At 42.4% G+C, this 20,521-nt stretch overlaps 1 protein-coding gene across 1 annotated transcript in view; it reads right to left on the bottom strand.

Moving 5' to 3' along the window:
- The window catches only part of TSPAN8 (tetraspanin 8), a 108,999-nt gene extending 90,423 nt beyond the window's left edge, over nt 1-18,576 (bottom strand). The window contains exon 1 of the mRNA XM_054718841.1: nt 18,559-18,576. The gene's annotated coding sequence lies outside the window, so the exon portion shown is untranslated. The remainder of the gene's footprint in view (nt 1-18,558) is intronic.
- Between the last annotated feature and the right edge of the window lie 1,945 nt (nt 18,577-20,521).

The following is a 20,521-nucleotide window of genomic DNA, read 5'->3' as shown; positions in this document are numbered from 1 at the left end:
GCCAGGTGCCTCCCAACTGCCCTCTCCTGCTGCTGTGGTGGCAATCCTGTGTCCACATGGGGGCAGGATCTTTGACCACATGGAGGCAGCTATATTGTGTGTTGCAGTGATGATCAATCTGCATAGTACTCTTTTATTAGATAGGATAGAGGCCTGGTACAGGGGTGGGAGCCAGCTGGTTTGCCCTGAAGGGTGTCCCTGATCAGGGTGGGGTTCCCTTGGGGCATGGGGAGGCCTGAGCGAGGGGCCTGTGGTGGTTTGCAGGCCAGCCACGCCCCCTGGAAACCCAAGCGGAGGCCCTGGTATCTGGAATTTATTTTCCTTCTACAATTGAAACTTTGTAGCCTGGAGCAGGGCCAAGCCTGGGGCTCCCTCCGAGGCCCGAAGCCATTTGTGTTGGGGTTATAATTGAAACTTTGTTGCCTTAAGCGGGTGAGCCTGGCCAGGGTGTGTGGAAAGCTTTGCTTCCCCTGTTGCCGGGGGCAACCCTGGCCTACTCTCTCAAGCTCCATTCTGTCGCCATTTTGTTTGAATTTGTTTACCTTCTATAATTGAAACTTTGTAGCTTGAATGGAGGCTTAGGCCTGCAACGGCTGGCAGAAAGCTTGGCTTCCTCTGTTACCTAGGAAACCTTGCTCTCTATAGCTGTAGCCATCTTGGTTTGGGTTAATTTGCATGCTCGCTCTGATTGGATGGTGGGCGTGGCTTGTGGGCGTGGCTTGTGGGTGTGTCGGAGGTATGGTCAATTTGCATATTTGTCTATTATTATATAGGATATGAATTGCATACATACAAATATTTCCCTCTATTTTTATAAAATGAAGAGGAAAGTGTACACCATGATTAAAACTAAGGCAAAAATCATGGACATAGGACAATGATATAAAAGGAATTTTTTAAATATATTTTTATTGATTTCAGAGAGGAAGGGATAGGGAGAGATAGAAACATCAATGATGAGAGAGAATCATTGATTGGCTGCCTCCTACACGCCCCGCACTGGGGATCCAGCCCACAACCTGGGCATGTGCCCTGACCGAGAATTGAACTGTGACCTCCTAGTTCATAGGTTGACACTCAACCACTGAGCCAAGCCAGTTGGGCAGAAAGGAATTTTTAACAGAAGTCAAAATAGGATAGTAGAGGGAAAATTTTTAATTTCTTTTGTTATTTTTCTCTTCATGCTGATAAATTATATAATTTAAAAGATCTAAATAATAATTAAATTATTATTAAAATTACTAATAAGATCACTAAGATATACCCTCATAAATACCAGGTCCTTGCCTGTTTCTGATCATCTTTTATCTCCAATACCTGCCACAGTGCCTAACTACCAATAAATATTTGTTAAATGACGAGAATAAATGAAATAAGTAAATCATCAACATTTTTAAACCACTGATGTAGAAGAAAGAATGAAACCACTTCCACCAATGACATGTGTGTGACTGAGATCAATCAGAAGCATCCTCAAAAGTGTGCACTCACAGCATTTTGAAAGTGGCTCTCCCTTGGTGAGATGTGGCCAACGAACCAGACCTAAAAAGCTCCACAATTCTGAATAAGAAGGGAGAAATTAGCCAATCCCTAAATATGCTCCTGCCTATAACACATGACTCCATGAATTGGATTAGAGAAAAGGGGGAAGCAATTAAGTTGCTAAAGGACTAATGTCACAAGCACCTGGCCCTTAATTTACCAACCAGAATGTCCCATGACAAAGCTCCCAGATGGTTTGTACTTCAGGTGCAAAACTTTACTCAAATTGAATTTGATTAATGTTTCTATTCTCATCTCCCCTCTCAGGTTCAGGCTTTGTTCCCTGCTCTGGCACTGACAAATGTGCTTGAGTTTTAAATAAAGTGGTAAGAACACGAGATGCTGGTTGCTCTTGATTTTGCTCTCATGCTCCTGCAACAGGAGACTCCAAAGCTTGAAGACTTTTCACTATGTCAAAGGATGCCTCTGAATCAGCCTCATCTATGAAACTCTTCCCTGAGGAAACTCTGATATACTCATGAATCCAGTATGAACATCTTTATAAAAGGTCTGTTGTCCAGATATTTTGAAACTTCCCAAGTCCTGCTTGTATGAAGTGTGAATGTTCCATGTTAACATAAGGTACTCCTGCACTCTGGGCATGGAGTAACTCAAGACCCTGACAAATTTGTATGTTATCCAAAATACGTTTGCAGATTTTTCCCTCTTGCCTATAAAATAGCATTAAAGGAAATGGTTTGCTCCATAAATATAACTGTCAAGTATTTAAGTAACTTGCACTTCATCATCATCATCATCATCAAAATCATAAAGTTCCTTTTTTATCCAGGACTGGGGTCATAGTGTACTCAGCCTATTCAAGATATATTTGAGTAACACACTGAGAAGGTGCAGTCACCAGGTTTTTATCCCTAAAGGGATCATAACATCCAGTTATTTCCAGATGTAATTTCTGTATCAGAAGCATGGTGGTTAATTTTATGTCTTAATTTGACTGGGTCATGGGATGCCCAAATATTTGGTCAAACATTATTCAGTGTTTCTGTGAGTGTTTTGGGGTGAGATTAACATTTAACTTGGTAGACACAGTAAAGAAGATTGCCCTCCATAATGTGGGTGGGCCTCATCTAATCAGTTGAAAATCCAATAGAACAAAAAGTCTGCCTCTCCCCTGAATAACAGAGAATTCTTTCTGCCTGATGATCTTGGAATTGGTTTTTCCCTGCCTTCGAACTCAAATTGAAATATTAACTCTTCTGAAATCTTGAGCTTATTAGCCTTCAGTCTAGAACTATACCACCCATTGGCTCTACTGGGTCTCCAGCTTTGCCAACTCACCCTGCAGCTCTTGAAAGTTGTCAGCCTTCATAATTGCATGAGCCAGTTCCTTATAAGTCTCTGTCTCTTTATATACATACTAGAGGCCTGGTGCACAAAATTCGTGCACTGGGGAGGGGGGAGGTGTCCCTCAGCCCAGCCTGCACCCTCTCCAATCTGGGACCCCTTGGGGGATGTCCGACTGCCAGTTTATGCCCAATCCCTGTCTCACAATCTGGGACTGCTGGCTCCCAACTGCTCTCCTGCCTGCCAGCCTGATTACCCCCTAACCACTCCCCTGGGAGCCTGATCGATGCCTAACTGCTCCCCTACTGACCCGGTAACGCCCAACTACCCTCCCCTGCTGGCCTGGTCGCCCCTAACTGCCCTCCCCTGCTGACCTGGTCACCCCCAACTGCCCTCTCCTGCAGTCCTGGTCACCCCCAACTGATCTTCCCTGCAGGCCTGGTCACCCCAACTGCCCTCCCCTGCAGGCCCCATCACCCCCAACTGCCCTCCCCTGCCGGCCATCTTGTGGTGGTCATCTTTGACCACATGGGGGCAGCCATCTTGTGTGAGGGTGTGAGGGTCAATTTGCATATTACCTCTTTATTATATAGGATCCTATTTGTCTGTTTCTCTGAAGAACCCTGACTAATACATCACAACACATATAATTAAACACATAAAATTTCATCCACTGATAGACAATTTGTGGAAGATGGAAGAGTAGGAAACACTAGAAATCTGTCTCCAAACTCAGACAACAATTGTACTGGCAGAATCTCTCTGATGTAACTATTTTAGAACTGGGAGTTTGTTGAAAGCTTGCATCTTCCATGGAAAGAGAGTTGGATAGTAAATTGCAGTTAATTTCAATCAACTTCAGCTCTTAGAAAGTAGCTGCTATCCATGCCCCATCCCCAGTTTCACAGCAAGCAACTGTGCACATATTCCTTGAGCAGCTTGCACACAGCTGGCAGGAGCCAGGGTAGGCAAAAAGTACCCTGTTTTCTAAACGTAGAAAATCTATGCTCTGCTCATTAACTCTGCTTCTCATCACAGAGGTGCAGATAAGGAGACAGCAGCTATTGTTGTTGAACCTCCACCTATTGTTGCAAGCCCCTCCCCTTCCAGAAGTGACTTCAAGGGGCTTTAAAGGACCAGCATTCTCCACCGCCTTTAATTTTCCCTTTTTCCCCTTTAAGAAGCCAGATATTAGAGAGAAAGACTTTTAAAATATGAACAAAAGGTAGATTCTCTGAAAAGTAAGCGCACAGGGTGCTCTGATCATAAATCCTAACTGGGCAGGTCATGGTGAGTAATCAATCCCAGGACATATAACATTTTAGTAAAAGGTTTATCTTTGCCTTAAGCAAGCCAAGCCCTGTCCATTGTTTCTGTGCATCTAGGTTAATACAGTTTGAAACAAGTCTCAAGAGAGCACATAATCTTGTTAACTATCCTGTAATCTAATCCCCAACCATTTTTTTCCCACCTCCATGTAATCTTCCTTAAGTTCCTTCCTTAATATCCTACCTAATAAAAGAGTAATATGCAAACTAACCATCACTCTGCGACAAAATGGCAGCGCCCATAGACACAAGATGGTGGCGCCCAGTCCTCTCAGGCCCGCAGGAGTCCCCCAGTCCCAGGGAAGGCTGCCGCTGAGAGCAGGCAGCGAGCAGCCCAGCCTGTTGGCCTAGGAGGTGGCTTTGCCCTCTGGCCAGATCCTCTCCTAGCCCTGAACCTGGCCATGGGTCTGGGAGGCGCCCTTGCACAGCCGCCATGATCAGCTGCCCGCCCTGACCCGGGAGGTGGGTCTGGGAGGCACCCGCGCACGGACGGCGCAATCAGCTGCCTGCCCCAACCCGGGCAGTGGGTCTGGGAGGTGCCAGTACTGGGCCGGCGAGATCAGCTGCCCGCGGATGCCTGGGCCGTGGGTCTGGGAGGCGCTTGCACATGGCCACCTTCATCAGGTGCCCTCTGAGACCTGGGCCGTGGGTCTGGGAGGCGCCAGTACTGGCCAGCAAGATCAGCTGCCCGCGGAGGCCCGGGCCGTGGGTCTGGGAGGTGCTTGCACATGGCCGCCTCCATCAGGTGCCCTCTGCGACCTGGGCGGTGGGTCTGGGAGGCACCTGCACTGGGCTTGCTAGATCAGCTGCCCGAGGAGGCCCGGGCCGTGGGTCTGGGAGGCGCCCGCGCAAGGCGTGCACAATCAGCTGCCTGCTGAGGCCCCTGCCGTGCATCTGGGAGGTGCCAGTACTGGCCGGCAATATCAGCTGCCCGCAGAGGCCCAGGCTGTGGGTCTGGGAGGCGACTGCGCAAGGCCGGCGTGATCAGCTGCCCACAGCAGCCCGGGCATTGGGCCTGCGAGGTGCCCGTGCAGGGCCGGAGCCATCTGCTGCCTGTCCCAGCCTGGGAGACCCAGGAGCTGCCTATACACCTCCCTCCCCACCCCCCCACTCTGCCCCCTCTGAGATCAGCTCCCATCTGCAGCTGGGGGGTGTAGGCCTGGGAGGCAGCTGTGCCCCCCAGAGCTATTCCCTCCAAGAGGCAGCCTGGGGTGTCAGGCTGCACCCCCATGGAGTGATCCCCCACACACACTATAGCCTTGGAACTTCCCTTGCCGCCAGCCGAGTGATTCGAGATGGGCGGTGATATCTGGGCAATGCTGCCCAGCAAACCTCTCCCATTGGGTAGAAACTTCTGACCAGGTTAGGGAGGTAAATGGGTTTTGTTTAAAATCTTTAGGAACCACATGGAAATGTCTGAGGTAGGGTTTCACATCTGAAGTAACTTACAACTAATTTCTGAAGGCAAACCTGGACATTGCAGTTACATTACTGGAGAGTACCCCGAGGTCCGGAGGTTGGCTCTTGCAGCGGCAGTGCAGAGTGCTCCCCACCCTGGTTCCTCAGCACCTTGGGCAGGGCTTGAGCCCACCCAGGAAGGCCTTTTCCCTACAGTTTTCACCAAGGCAGGGAGGTTTTGTAGACATGAATAAGAAGTGCCCATGCACAAGTCCTGAAGATACCTGGGGCCGGCAGAAATGACAATCAAACCGGGAAAAGAGCAAAACCAGAAACACCACCGATCCCATCATAGATCATCTTTTTCTTCAGATGACTGTGTGTTTCCCTCTTCTTTGTCTTCTGGAAGCAAGACAGATTCAAGTACTGACAATTCTACCAACGGAAAAGTCAAGAGAAAGAGAGGACAGAAAAGGAATAAAAGGAAAAAAGAAAGAAAGGACAAAAGTTGAAACATCAAGAAAAAGAAAGAAAGAAAAAAGGAAGAAACAACCACATCATATCACCTTTCTAAGGTCTCATGAAATTCCTGTTTAAGTTTATTTTATGACACTTTTAGTTTGGGTTTACATTTTTACTGGTTTGTGAAGACCACGGCAGGTACACTGTCCAATATGTTAAAGAAAAAAAACCTATCTACTAAAGAGGTAATATGGAGGGGAGAGCATTTGGGGGTGACCGGGCTGTCAGGGGAAGGCAGTTGGGGATGACTGGGCTGGCAGGGGAGCAGTTAGGCATTGATCAGGCTGGCAGGAGAGTGGTTAGGGGGTGATCAGGCTAGCAGGCAGAAGTGGTTAGGGGCAATCAGGAAGGCAGGCAGGCAAGCAGTTCAGAGCCAGCAATCCTGGATTGTGAGAGGGATGTCCGACTGCCCGTTTAGGCCTGATCCTACTGGTATCTTGAGGGGTCCCAGATTGGAGAGGGTGCAGGCTGGGCTGAGGGACACCCCACCCCCGTGCACGAATTTCGTGCACCGGGCCTCTAGTAAAATGCATAAAAGAAGCTGCAAAACTGTTATTCTCTGGAGCATTTGAGATCTTTATCCCCAGCATATGTCATCAGTTTGGCTCAGATAAACTCATAAAAATTCTTTACAGGTTTGGTTGTTCTTACATTGAAAAACAAAACAATACAACTGCATAAATGAGAAAAATTAGAAAGTGACCATGCATACCCAAGGAAGGGCTCAGAAAAGACCTGAGAAGTTTATACTTCAGGCTGACCCTTGGCACAGAGACAGCCTACAAAAATTAAAAACAATAACAAAAACAGCTAAACTTGGGGGAAGAGAAGAATCTGACTTCCATGGTTATCATATTATTAAATTCGAAAATCCAGTGTGCAATAAAAAGCACAAGGCATACAAAGAAAGAAAAAAAAACTATGGCCCATTTTAAAAAATAAAATAAACAAAAACTGTCCCTGAAAAGAACTAATAGCAGGTCTCCTAGACAAAGATTTTAAAACAACTATCTTAAAGATGTTCAAATAACTAAAGGAAGATGAGGAGTAACTCAAGTTAATGATGTGAGAACAAATTGGAAATGTCAATAAAGACAAAATCTTTTAAAAATTCTGGAGCTGAAAAGTACATTAACTGGAATGAAAAAATCCACTACAGGGATTCAAAGTCAGATGTGAAGACAGAAGAAAGTATCAGTGAACTTGAAAATAGGACAATGAAAATTAAGTATGAAGAACAGAAAGAAAAAAGTTTGAACGAAAATAAACAGAGCCTAAGGGACCTATGAAATACCATAAAGCTAATCCTGTAGAGCTAAGCTGTACAAAGAAAATGTAATGCCTTTCTGTCCAATTAGCAAACTTTTGGTCCTGTCCAAGATGTTGACCAATAAATAGCTGAGGCTGTAAAACAAATTAACAGTTTATTTGGGATCTTAAAAAATTCAAATCCAGGAAATGCAGAGTCAAGTAACAACTCAAACTGCACATCAAAGAGAACAAAGAAAGGTAGGGTTTATAAAGGCAAAACCCACAAAGTTTGTAACAAAGTAAACTTTTCCTATTGATTGTCTAATGGGGTGTGATGACTAATTCAAAAGGAATTGGCCAGGTCTTGTTTATGAGACTCTGAAGGTAGCAAGCTCCGGGATGTGTCTCTCAGGCAAGCCTGGAAGTCCAAGAGTTCAATCTTCATTTAGGTCTTCTATGCAAATGAAGGCTACTGGTGGCTCCTTTCAAGATGAAGAACACAGATGGACTGGTTGCCATGGTGAGGAAGAAGCAATGTTCAGGATGTGGTCTCACAGTTGGTTCAAAAGTTCACAGTGGAACAAGCATTGAGCAACCTCTTCGTGATCTTTCAATTCCATTTTGGTTTCTTTGACATAAGTGATTCTATTGTGGCAATTCCCATTCACATCTCCCTGTTTTCATTGAGATCTTTCCAAAGAAAGCATCAATGATTAAGCATTTTGGTACAGAGTTATCCAGGATATTTGGTTTCTAGTCATCAGTAAGGCTCATTCCGGTGTGTCATGTCTCACATAGTGATAGGGGCGGGGGAGAGGTGTTATCTGAACAGAAATCATAGTCCTAGGGACAGTTTCCACCTTTGAGCCAAAAGGAGGTTAGAAGTATGTCTTAGGCATAGTCCTTACCCAGAGTTGTCTTTCATTGGGGTTGTGGTTCTGGTGAGTGGTCTTTTGGAAGGGGATGCTTAGTTGATCATCTCTGATCTTTATGCAATTATTATGTGAGTTAATACAGGGCACTTCAGACACTTGGGTATACAAAACATCAACAGTTTGTCAATGACATACATCAAATAAATTAGAACAATAATAAGTAGAACAATTTACAATCCAGACATTTAAATCGTCCCAGTTCCAGTTGAGAACCAGCTGAAAATATAGGAGAATTTAAACACTAACGAGTTAGTAGCACTTGCGAAGAAATTGAAATGTCCCTTAAGGAACTTTGAGAGTTAAAAAAGCTTGGTTGTTCCTGATTCTACCTGGAAAGTGGTATTTTCCCAGGTATAGCAACACGTATTAGCTATGGCACAAACTCTTCCTTGGGCTGAAAGCAAATAATCTAAAACAGTCCTGCTGCAGAGGCCTACTCAAGCTAGGGAACCTAAAGATTTTGTTGAGCTCTGTGGCTCTAGTGCAGCAATTTTTAACCTGTTGCCACAGAAAATTTACAACACACAATACCTGACTAGTTAGGGGCACTGACTTCTTTTCCCTTACTTTGTCAAACAAAAAAATGACAACAGCCAATACAACAATAGCCATTCAGTGTAAATGAATCAAAATTATACCTTTTGTTTGTCAGTTTGGCAAAAAATACATTTTTAGTGTGCTACAGAATTGTAGTGATTACTTTATGTGTACATAAGATGAAAAGGTCGAAAATAGCTGCTCCAGTGGCTAAGGAGGATATTATGTTAACGGCTCTGGTCAGATTTTGCAACATTATATCTAACTGAGTAGGGCCAAGGCCAGCTCATGACCCTGCATTTATACTTTTTAACATTTTTTATTGATTTTTTTTTTTTAGAGAGAGGGGGAGAGGGAGAGAGAGAAACACCAATGTGAGAGGGAAACATCAATTGGCTGCCCTCCTGTATGCCCCCTACCAGGGATTAAGCCTGCAACCTGAGCATGAGCCCTGACCAGGAATTGAACCAGCAACCTTTTGGTGCACTGGAAAAAGCCCAACGAACTGAGCAACACCAGCCAGGGCAGGAACCTAAAATTCTAAAGTTGTCCTCACATATTGATCTCAAAATTCTACCTGCCCTTATCTTGGTATGATCAAGATTTAGCTACATCTAAGAAAAGGTAAAAGGAATGGGACTGATGGAAATGAGGAGCTATTAATTAAACACCAAATTCTTACATGCATTTTACATGCACTTAAAAATTATACAACTGAATTAATTTGGTATATACATAAACTAGTGTTGGAATTAGAAAAGTATGATTCTAGCACTTACATTCACAGAAGTACTAGGGTCATAATAAAGAGGCATAATAAAGTTTACCATGCAACTAGCTATGAAATTTGTAATTATTATTACAACAAAATTCCTTATGAACATAGTACTAATGTGTAGCAAATTATGCCATTAAGTAAGCAACTCAATTCAACATAGTACTGGGAGTCCTAGCCACAGCACTCAGACAAGAAGAAGAAATAAAAGGCATCCAAATTGGAAAGGAGGAAGTGAAATTGTCATTATTCACAGATGACATGATATTGTACATAGAAAACCCTCAAAACTGCACCAAAAAAACTATTAGATTTCATAAGTGAATTTGGCAAAGTAGCAGGATACAAAATTAACATCCAGAAATTGATGACATTTTTATATGCCAATAATGAACTCTCAGAAAGAGAAACTAAAAAAAAAAAAAAAACATTTACCATTGAAAATAATAATAATATTAATAATACACCCGAGAATAAACTTAACCAAGGAGATAAAAGACCTGTATTCTGAAAAATATAGGACATTGAAAAAGGAAATAGTGGAAGCATATACCTTGTTAATGGATTGCAAGAATTAACATAATTAAAATGTCCACACTGCCCAAAGTAATGTACATATTCAACACAATCCCTATTAAAATACCAATGGCATATTTCACAGATCTAAAACAAATATTCCAAAAACTTTATATTGGACCAAAAAAGATCCCAAGTAGCCAAAGCAATCTTGAGAAAAAAAAACAAAGTTGGAGGGATCACAATACTATATATCAAACTATACTACAAAACCACCATAATCAAAACAGTTTGGTACAAGCATAAGAACAGGCATATCTATACTAATAAAAGGTAATATACTAATTAGACCGGGTCGACTGGCCATCTTCCGGATGTCCAACTTCCTTCCGGACCAAGCCATGGTGGTGGGGGCCAAGGCAGAGGCAGTTAGGGGTGATCAGGCCAGCAGGTGAGAGCAGTTAGGGGCAAGATCAGGCTGGCAGGGGAGAGCAGTTGGGGGTGACTAGGCCATTAGGGGAGGGCAGTTGGGGCGATCAGGCCAGCAGGGGAGGGCAGTTGGGGGCATTAGGCAGGCAGGTGAGTGGTTAGGAACCAGTGGTCCTGGATTGCGAGAGGGGATTGGGCCTAAACTGGTAGTCAGACATGCCCCAAGGGGTCCCGGATTTGAGAGGATGCAGGCCAGGCTGAGGGACATCCCCCCCCCCCCGCCATGTACAAATTTCATGCACCGGGCATCTAGTAAACCAATAAAACAGAACACAGACCCCAGAAATTGACCCACGCCAATATGGTCCATTTATATTTGACAAAGGAAGTAAGAGTATACAATGGAGTAAATATAGTCTCTTCAATAAATGATGTTGGGAAAATCAGACAGGTACATGAAAAAACACAAAAACCACTTACTTACATTATACACAAAAATAAACTCAAAATGGATAAAAAAAAACTTAAATGTAAGTGATGAAACCATAAAAGTCGTAGAAAAAAACATAGGCAGTAAAATCTCAGATATCTTACGTAACAGTATTTTCACCTATACATCTCCTATGGCAAGAGAAACAAAAAAATAAAAAATAAACGGGACTATATCAAACTAAAAACCTTCTGCACAGCAAAAGAAACCATCAACAAAATGAAAAGGAACCGACCTATTGTTTTGGAGAACATATTCGCTAATGATACATCTGATAAGGGGTTCATTTCCAAAATACACAAAGAACTGATACAACTCAACACCAGGAAGACTAGCAATCTTGGCCAAGATGGCCAAGAGACATGAAAAAAAATGCTCAACATCACCAATCATTAGAGAGATGCAAATTAAAACTATAATGAGGTATCTATCACCTGCCAGAATGGTTACCCTCAATAAATCAACAAATAACAAGTGCTGGCGAGGATGTGGAGAAAAGGGAACACCAGTATATTGCTGGTGGGAATGCAGACTGGTGCAGTCACTGTGAGAAACAATATGGAAGTTCCTCAAAGAATTAAAAATGTTACTGTCGTTTGACCCAGTGATCCCACTTTTTGGAATATATCCTAAGAATCTCAAAACACCAATCAGAAAGAATATATTCATCCCTATATTCATAGCAGTGCTATTTATAATAGCTAATATTTAAAACAGCCCAAGTGCCCATCAGTAGATGAGTGAATAAAAATGCTGTGGTACATTTACACCGTTCAATACTATGCAGCTGAAAAAAGAAGGCATTCTTACCCTTTGCAACAGCATGAATGAACGTGAAGACTATTATGCTAAGCGAAATAAACCAGTCCGAGAAAGACAAGTATCACATAATCTCACTAATATGTGGCCTCTAATGACAAAATGAACTGATGATAGGTCCAGAAACAGGGAAGCATGGAACAGACTGACAGATCTCAGAGGGAAGGGGAGGAAGGGGGGTAGGAAGAGATTAACCAAAGAGCATATATGCATATATGCATAACCATGGACACAGACAATGTATGGGGAAGGCTGCGGTGGGGGTGAGGGTTGGGTGAAGTGGGGAAATGGGGGACATCTGTAATACTTACAACAATAAAAATAACATAAGCAGCTCAAATTTATAAGGGTAAAGACACAATATCCCTGGATTTCTAAAGTCATTTCAGTGTTAACATGGTTTTATCTGTTATCCCAATAGAAAAGAGATTTTAAATTTCCCTTTCTTTTCGATGCATCATCATCCTTTCTGAGGTGAAAAGAGAACAATTTCATTCCTCTACCACTTTTGCCCACTCTCATGAATCTGATATAGTGTTATTACTGTGTCTAGGCTTTGGTATGTGCTCTAAAGAATCCTATGAATTGAATTTCTAGGATCCAGAATATTGCTGATATTGAACAATAAGCTTGTCTGACAAAATGCCTTATCTCTGGATGAAATATCTTCCTGGGTCAATAAATGAGAAGTTACTAGTAACACCATCTGCCAGTAAAGTCAGACTATTCTCTAAATTGTCAGGTGACAGTTGATTTTCTCTGTTAAATTAAAATTTCATATTGAATAAGGCTCAGGTCTCACTCTTTCTCATTTATCCCCGATAGCAACTACTAAAGTGCTGGGCAAAGATATATGCTCAAGGAAATAATAAGTGATGAGGAGAACTGAATTAGGGTGAATATGGTCATGGCGAAGCCCTATTTAATCCATCGCTCAAAAGGTCGTCATCAGAGTGAATCTCTGATGTTGTCACCAAAGAACAAAGGCTTGTCCCCTGTCAGTATCTAAAGGAGAACAACTACTTGGACCTCTTTATTTCGTTCTTAGTCATAAAATTTTACCTTACCATGTTGCTCTAAATCACCTCAATTGAGACCCAGGACCTTTCCATTTGAATAACTGATCAGATACCAATATAGAGGTTAGATAAAAAGCAAGATAAAAAGAAATATAATGTGCTATTCACAAAAGCTAGTAGCATTTCACTTTACCAGGACATACAAAGTTGGCTTTGTTGACTGATCAGAAACAAAGAAAAATGCAAATAGGCCCCAAACAGCTCCTTATACCAGTACAAGGAAAATGTGAGGCTTCAGTTTTTCCTGAAAAATGATTTCCCCATGAGGTGGTTCGTGAAACTACTGACATGTCCGTTTCAGTGGCAGAAAGGCGGCAGTGAATAAGGCTGTTTCCTGCTATAGTGGGTTTTGTAAAACCAACAGTGAAGTTAGAGAAATTGCTAACAGGAAGAAACATGGGATCATCAGTTTTACCAAAGGCAGAGACGGGCATAAGATGACAATCCAGCATTCAGACAGATTCCCTGCAAAGGCTAAGGTTTGAGAGTATCTATATACCGTATTTTCCGGCATATAAGATGACTGGGCTTTTCCAGGTAAAATATAAAGTTTGGGATATACCCGCCCTATAAGACGACCCCCGACTTTTGAGAAGATTTTCCTGGGTTAAAAAGTCGTCTTATATGCTGGAAAATACAGTCTATAAAATAGAGAAATATGCTAGTTAACCAGGATGCTGTAACAGGTCGACCGGACAGGAGGAGGTTGCACACACAGCATCGAGGGTGGGGCAGCAGGGACCTCCACGCACCTGCGCTGTGCGAGGGCCTGATCAGTAGTGGTCACAGCTGCTTCAAGGGCCAGAGACATAGGCAGGGCCGGAGACAGAGGCAGGGCCAGAGACAGAGGCAGGGCTGGACCGGCAGTGGCCATGGCTGCTGTGGGGCCAGGGGAGGGAGGCAGGGCTGGACTGGCGACTCAAGGGCAGGCAGCGCTGCTCGCTGGGCTCCTAGTTATAACATAATTTTTTTAATCCTCACCTGAAAACATGTTTTTAGTGATTTGAGAGAGAGAGGAAGGGAGAGGGGGAGAGTGAAAGAGAGAGAAACATCCATGTGAGAGAGAAACATTGATCCCATACAAACCCAGATCAGGGATCAAACCTAGGTATGTGTCCTTGAATGGAACCCAAGACCTTTCGGTGTATGGGATGATGCTCCAACCAACTAAGATACACCAGCCATGGCTGTTTCATACTATTTTTATGACAAGTTCTCCCAAAGGTTAAAACAACAAAAATCGGGAAGTACTGCTGTCAGAAGCGAATGATATGGGATGATCAAAATTTGCAACCTAAAATACAGGGAAGGTGACTGACTGGTCACAAGAGTATTGAGATCCTTAATATACCTAAGAATATAATTATTGCGGCAACTATAAAGTAAACATAAGGATTATTTATAGCAGGAATCGGCTTTACTGGTCTGGTTCCAGATCTTGGGAAAAGCCCCCTGCTTCACATGTTACCTGCTACTTGTCTGAGCGGATGTCGGCTCTGGAAAACCTCAATTGGAGGTCTTCTACAGACTGGGATGTCCAATCAGGGGGATTACCTGTACATGAAGTGTCCATTTTAAATGAGAAACTTGAATCTATGAGTCAATACCTTTCGATTTTGCAATGCAGGGATTGGTTAACAACCCCTGGTACGTTCCATTCCAGCAAAGCTGGAGGGAAGCTTTGTGGAGATGTCATTTCCAATAAACTATATCTCCAGGTTATAGGCTATGATGATAAACATCGTCATCTCCTGGGAGTGCACCGTGAAAAGATTCTTCTACAAACTTGTATTATTCTTGAAGTCTTTCACAAGTTCCTTACAATACTTGAGAGCACTATAACATCATTTCACAAGGTCTCCTTTTAGCAAGGCAGCTTCCTACATTCCTTGGTCTAGTCTCTGTGATGATGTCAAGAGGAGATAGTACATATTTACCAAAGGGGGGCAGATCTCAGGTTAAGTAACACTAAGGGAAGGGCTGTAGGCCAATGCACATGAAAATATTCAATTAATTTTGCCAGTTGAGTTTTGATTATTGTACTCACTTGTTCTACAAAGCCAGAAAAATGGAGATGATAAACAGAATGGAAATGTTGCATTAGTGGTCAAATTTGTCCTGAGTAATTTTGTGTGTTGCACACACCCTCGATGCTGTGTGTGCAACCTCCTCCTGTCCGGTCGACCTGTTACAGCATTCCTAATGCTGTAACTAATGGTGTAGAATTTGTCCTGTAAAGTGTGTTCATTGATCACTATGAAGCTCTGTGGAGATTCCCAAGTTGGAAAATCCTTTCTAGAAGTATTTTAGTGACTTCTTCAACATGGGAATGCTTCTGACCAATGAAAACCCATACAAATCATCACTAGCACATATTTATCCTTGAGAGGGGGCAAGTGAGTTAAACTCCACTTTTCAGATCTAAATTCTGGCATATCAAAGAGAGATTGTAGCATATCAGATAGGCCTAATGAGTTTAATTTCCCCCTTTTGTAAAGAGAGATTCCTTATGAAAAATTCCAAAGTTTTCAAGTTAGGATCAAGATTCTATTAAATTTTAAAATTGTCAAATATATCAAATGTTTTAAAACACTGGGTTAAATAGGGATCATAGGTCACTGTGAAACCATACTTAATGTTCCATTTAACTATCACAGGCAAATGCAGAAAGTTAAATGGTTGGAAGCAAAATTTACTCCTTTTGTTATTAAGGAGATTTGGCTTACCTAAGCAATCAAAGACCCATGATGCAGAGCACAGGAAATTACCTTAATAAAACACAACATCTTTATTTTCCCTTTATAGTTCTATTAAGAGAATACTAATAATACAGGAAAACTTTGCCCTTTTAACAGAGAGAGAAAACCAAAATCTAATTTTGTATCAGCATATTTTTATATTAAGATTTAATTTAAATAAATCCATTCCAAACTTGATTAGTTTGACCATACGAAAAGATTTCTTTTTTAAGATCCCTTTTCCATAAACCTTTTGTAACTTCCACAAACCTTCACAAACACTTCAGATTTGGGTCCTATCTTTTTCCTTACTTGTTCTGGAGCAATCATTTTACTTTAGGACAAAATTGCTTTCTTTTCCTTCATTAAAAATGGTTTCCATTCTTCATACCTTCTTTAACCAAACACATATACTCCACTTCCCATATACAATCATTTTCAATCATCATAACATCTTCCTCTTTAGTTTCATCAATTTCCAAGAGATCCCACCTCTTAGCATCCTAATCAGCTTTTGTCAGAAATGTTTGGTTTTTAATCTGAGGCATCTTGTGCCCTCCTAACCTTGCAAAAGGTCCCCAACTTATTACCCCGCTGTCCCATCTTGTCTGCTGGCCCCAAAGCTAGCAGAGCAGTGGACAACCACATGTCTGTTTCTCATCTCAGCTCTTCCTTAAAGTTTTATTTAATTCATCATTTAACTTAAATTAGCAGACTTTAAGGAACTGAGTATCCAAAGATTTTAGAAAACCATTTACTGAAAAGTTCACTTAGAACCTCTTATCCCATTTACCTCTAGTTTAACCGTCTTTTCTAAATGTATTTTTATTTTATTTTTATTTTATTTATCACCCATTATCCCTTCTGTGCCCTCTTCCACCTCCACCCTTCCTCCTCCCTTACAATCACATTTAGATTACTCCTGGAGATTTCATGAGACTTTTAAGTGATTAGCCATGATCTTAAGTTATTTTTCTTGCTGACAAATTTTGTTATCAGAGATAATATGAGCTTAATGTATTTGATTAGTAAGCCCAGGTGGAATGAGAGTGGTTTGTCAGCATTATTGTACAGCATTAAGAACTCAAAAGACCTGCCTGTTTTAATTAAACCAATAACCTTAAGCTAGCTTTACTGTACTAAAGATTAATCCTAGACCACATGCACTTGGAAAGCATTTGGGTTACCTTCTTCAATTCATATAAGCACTTGTTTGTTTTTAAGTCAATTGAACAGGGCTCCTTCACAATTCAGTCTTGATTTTACAAATTAAGTTTGGTAATATCATCCAGAGATAGAAATATCATATCTACAACTTACTTCCCTGGATGTACAAAGACAGACAGACACAGACAGAGATCTCATAGCTTGTATTTTATAAACATTAGCTTTTGCATCCCAAGCACAATAATACAAAATTCAAATTATGTACCGAGTTAAGGTTATTTGCTCAGATCGCCAAAGTTTTCTGCATGCCGTAAGGATCTTCTTGAAGCCATTTTTAAAGTCAATTTTTATTTTAGAAGTTTCTGAATATCAATCAAAGAATGCATTCCATTTTCCCTGATGGGCCCCAAACAACAGTTCCTCTGAATGGCCATTTCAATTCCAAATCATCCAAAAGTTCCAATTATCCAAAATTCACCCATTTTTCCAGAAAGGCACAAGATCCTAGCTCATAAGGCAGGGGAAACCTATTTTGTCTTTGGATTCCCTAAAATGTCTTAACTCTGAGGGTCCCTATTTCCAACAGCTGTTCCAAAACACTGGGAATCACGGGTTTTCCCCCCTTTTTGAACAGGATGGGTGACTTACCAGGAAGCATCAACAAACAAAAACAGAACAAACAGAAATAGAGAGCAAGGGTGAATATTAAAGTTGGAAAACTCGGAATGTAAGAAGAGTAGCTTCAGAGGGCCTGATTCAACAGGGGTGGGTTTCAGAGAAGATGGCAGGGCCGTAGAGCTTGAGCAGAAGCTGCTGCTGCATGTGGCAGACAGAGATGGGGAGGAAAAGAAGAAGCCTCAGAAGCCATTTTTACTTCTTTCAATGGTTCATTCTTCTTTGTTAATTGAGTCTGAATACATTTGGAAGCCTCAAGGTACCACTTAAAATAGATATACCATTCCGTTTGTTTTATTTCAGAGCTGCGTTATTTAGCTTTGTGGAAAGCAAGTTTGCAAAGGTCAAAAGTTTTGCTAAATAGCCAATTCAGCTCTGAATCATCCCTGGTAATAGTAGCCTGTTGAGAAAAGGAAATTGCAGGACAAGGGCCCACAATTTTCAGACATAAACACAGCAGGAATTTCAGAAAGTGGTTGTTCAGCAATCAGCCCCTTAGGCACATGGCCTCGCCATTTTACAGAAGGGATATTCTTCTCTCTCTCTCTCTCTCTCTCTCTCTCTCTCTCTCTCTCTCTCTCTCTCTCTCTCTCTCTCCTCTCTCCTCTCTCCTCTCTCCTCTCTCCTCTCTCTCTCTCTCTCATCTAGTTCACTTGCACCATCCCATCCCTAGGAAAGAGCACATAACCTCTTGGTTATTTTAATGAGGCAAGGGTTGGGGAAGAACTCATGGTACACCATCCAAGCAAAATACCAAGCTGTCCTTGATAAAATAAAGCTAAAGCCTAAGAGTTATAATCTCTGATTTTAAGGACATTCAACCTCAGGGGAAAGCCAAAACCTGTTCCACGTGAACCTTGACTTACACAGAAACCCTACATGGATAGGTATCCTGACAAAGACATAGAAAAGCAATGACTCACCAGACGAATCCCGTTGACTCCCGAAGGCAAAACCAGGCAGGAGTGCATGTTAAGTCCGTAGACAACAGAGGACACCCAAGTGAACCTGAACCCCGGCCCAGGTGAAGGGTCGGGTCCAGGAGGACTTACCCGGCCCCGAGGGGACGACACGGCACAACGGACTCTTTGGTACCTTCCTCCAATCCCGCGGCCCTGGGAGAGGCGAGGATGAGCCCACGCACCTGACACCCTGACACCGTTTAACGCTGACCAATCAGTATCTGAGACTGTAAAACAAAATATAAGTTTATTTAGCGTCTTAAAGGATTCAAATCCGACAGATGCAGAGTCAGGAACCGATCTAAACGGTGCTTCAAGGAGAACATGAAAAAGTAGGGTCTCCAAAGGCAAAACCCACAACGTTGGTAACAAAAGAAACTTTTATTGACTTCCTAAAGGGGTGCGATGACTAATTAAAAAAGGACTGCTCACCTACTGGCGGTGAGACTCGGAGGTGAGCAGCTCCAGGAAGTGGCCCCACTGCAAGCACCGAAGCCCAAACGCGCTGCCTCATTAAGATCTTCTATGCAAATGCAGGCTACTGGCTGGTGAAGCTGATTGGCTCCTGTCCCGATGAGGAGTGCAGTTGGTCTGGTTGCCATGGTGAAGAGGAAGTAATATTCAGATGTCGTCTCACAGTTGGTTCAAAAGTTCATAGCTGAGACCAGCATCAGGCAACCTTTTCCTCACCTCCCAGCTCCATTTGAGTTCCCTTGGCATAAGTGATTCTATCATGGCAATGTTCATTTACAAAAACATCCACAGTGACATTGGCCCGCACCAAAAGGGCCTTGAAAAGTAGTCCTGTCCACAATGGTGATCCTTGGAAAACATCCCTGGGTTCAAACAGCCCATAATGTTTATTTATCCTTTTGGTTTACTGGATGAATACATAAAAATTGGTCTAGCAAGTGTGTTATGGCTAAATTGCCAATAATAATCCTCGTTACCTCAGTGGCCTAGCTGGTAATAGTACCTGGGGGTTAGGTAGGTGGGTGGACACAGACTAAATGTCTCCGTGAACTTTTCAAACAGACCAAACATCAAGGACCAAATATCACGAACCTTTTGGCGTGGACCAAATGTCTCTGTGGATGTTTTAGAAGGACCAGATGTCCTGTATGGTTATTTTCTTATCCTTATAAATGCAATCTCTTCCAGATCAAACAATCTCTGGTTGGTAAATGCTCAGTCCTTCAAATGTTCTCGCTCTCCTCTGCCCCAACAGAATATATCATATTGGTGTACACAGGCACTAATGTGACTTCATACTGGTAAGGGTGTGGTGGGGACAGGGAATCTCAAATCCCGTTTACCATCTGAGTTCTCACTGGCTTCTACTATGTTATTGCTGTCCAGTTCTTGACCTGCTGTCCAATAAGGTAAAACTGAACCTGTCCATCTTTGGGGCATTCACTACTGAAGTAAAAAACAGCGACCAATTATCTCTGGTCTTGAACTCTTTTGGATCCCCCATTGTGTTCTTTGTCCAGCCCATAGGCCACCATACAATCAATCCTACACGCTTGCCTCTCTGACATCTTCCCTGTCACTCTTCCCCTTGCCTACTCTGCCCCAATCACACTGGCCTGCTCCGTGTTCCTTGAACACCCTGGTATGTTCCTTTCTCGGGGTCTTTGTACTGCTGTTCCCTCTGAAGTCAGGCTTGCCCTCTCTCTGGTGCCACTTTCTTTGTAACACATTCCTGGACCATCTTTTTAAAAACTGAACACCACTCCTGAGCTCCCACACTCCTTTCTTGCTTCATGTATTTCCATGGAAAATATCACCATCCAATGTATCTTACATGTTACTTATTTGTTTGGCTTATTGTCTGACTTCCTTGAGAATGTAGGCTCACTGTAGAACCTACATTCAGAATTAATGTGGTATTTTCTCCATAACCGTGGGATTCAATGAAGTGCATAAAAGCCTTAAGTAAGTTTGAGCAATGAATGGTACAATAAACACTTAATAAAATTTTGAGTGGGATGAAGTCAGTAACAGGCCTCCCCCCATCCATTCATGACCTCCACTTTTCAGATTTCCATAA

Source organism: Eptesicus fuscus, chromosome 7 (assembly GCF_027574615.1).
Source record: "Eptesicus fuscus isolate TK198812 chromosome 7, DD_ASM_mEF_20220401, whole genome shotgun sequence".
Taxonomy (NCBI): domain Eukaryota; kingdom Metazoa; phylum Chordata; class Mammalia; order Chiroptera; family Vespertilionidae; genus Eptesicus; species Eptesicus fuscus.
This window is presented reverse-complemented; position numbering and strand designations above follow the sequence as displayed.